Raw genomic sequence first — 1,804 nt, 5'->3', positions numbered from 1 at the left:
TCAACTACAGAATTTGGCGTACGTATAGGATCATATGAAAATGTTTGCAAATTACCAGTTGATGAAGCCCCTAATTGCATTTGACTTCGAATATCAGGTTGTTGACTTTGTAAATGTTTGTTAACATGCCTTTTTAAATGACTTGTACCCCTGCAGATGCAACACTAAGTAAATGTGCATAATATTTACATTTTACTTTAAATGTAATTGTACCATCAGGATTATTTATAGATATTTTTCAAAATGTTCCCAAACACTACTACTTCTGCTCCTAGATGATGATCCGATTGTTGGAAGAGGGATATTAGAAGAAGAATCAACGGATTCATGTTGTATAATATATGTATCAACATCAACATAAACATTAGGAATCTTAGGATCTATAGTAATATAAGTAAAACAATATATAAGATTTAACAATTAATTTAAATAATGTGTAAATACAATCAGTAAAAAATAATAATTAATATATGTGCACAAATAATTAATGAAAAAAATGATTAGCTAATAAATTTAATTAAACTAATTAATGTTACCGACTGGCGAATGTGATACAGAAATTAGCTTCATCTAATAAAAGTTTCTTGTTGCACAATTGCAATTGTCACTTAGGGATGGCACTTCAAAATTAATTAAGAGTTGAGAGAGATTGAGAGAATTTAAGAGAGAGAGAGAGAGAGAGGATTATTTTTTGTGAGATTTATTTTGAAAAATGAAGGATATTTATAATAGTTTTAAAGAGTAAAATAAATTTATAAATAGATAAATATATTACCGTTTAAATTATGACCATTGGTTTGAATTATGACTGTTGGTTTGTTATTACACTCAATCTCTCTCTCTCTCTTTCTCTCTCTCTCTCTCTTTCCTCCCCTCTGGCTAGGCTAGTCTAAGGGTGGCGGGTAAACTATTAAACTATTATAAACAAAGTGGTGGGTAAAATGGTAAACTATTATAAATATATATATATATATATATTTAAATTATTAATATTATTTATTTAATTATATAAATTTTTATTTCAGTTCTTGTAATTCAATTACAAATAATTGTACAAATTATTAAGGGCTTTTTATTGATAAATCCCATTTAGGAGTGTTTTAACCCAAGAAGTCCATGAAAGAAATTTATTTCCACTTAGTCTCTTGTATTTATAGTTTTATTCCATAAAGTCATTTTTCTTGTTTTACACTCCTTTTTTAGACTATTATACCCTCATATTTAATATTATTATATATTACACAGGAAAAAATAAACATTATCATTATGTTTTGGTAGTTCCCCATGTTGGTTGTCATGCAGTTTTAATGTCGTTGTGAATTGATGTGCTATGTGATTTTTGGTTGTGTTAGGGTTTCTCTTATGTTTTAAAAAGACGAATAGTGTGCTTTGTTTGTTTACATTATTGTGAAGTCAAACTGTTAACCCCAAGGTTATTCAACTTTAAATTCTTATTGATTTTGATTATTGACAAATATTTAGAATTCATTTTATTATTCATGTTTTCAAAATAATAGTATACAACTTTTACTTTAATGGTTCTAGAAGATTTATGATTCAAGAGTATTGTTTTTCAATGGTTTTTAACCCCTCAAAACATGAGATAGCACTTGTATGCAAAAATCTATTTATACTTGAAATAGGTCCAAGAGTCGACACCAAAATAGCAAGGGTCGACACCAGAGTGAAGCTCAAAATGTCTAAGTGCTCTAGAAGTAAGGGTTGACACCAAGAACAACAAGGGTCGACACTAAATTTCATAATGCAATCCAGCAGTAAGGGTTGACACCAAGAACAACAAGGG

Source organism: Camellia sinensis, chromosome 11 (genome assembly GCF_055761805.1).
Source record: "Camellia sinensis isolate YWXY chromosome 11, ASM5576180v1, whole genome shotgun sequence".
Taxonomy (NCBI): Eukaryota; Viridiplantae; Streptophyta; class Magnoliopsida; order Ericales; family Theaceae; genus Camellia; species Camellia sinensis.
The sequence above is the reverse complement of the archived record's forward strand: the minus strand, read 5'-3'. Positions refer to the sequence as shown.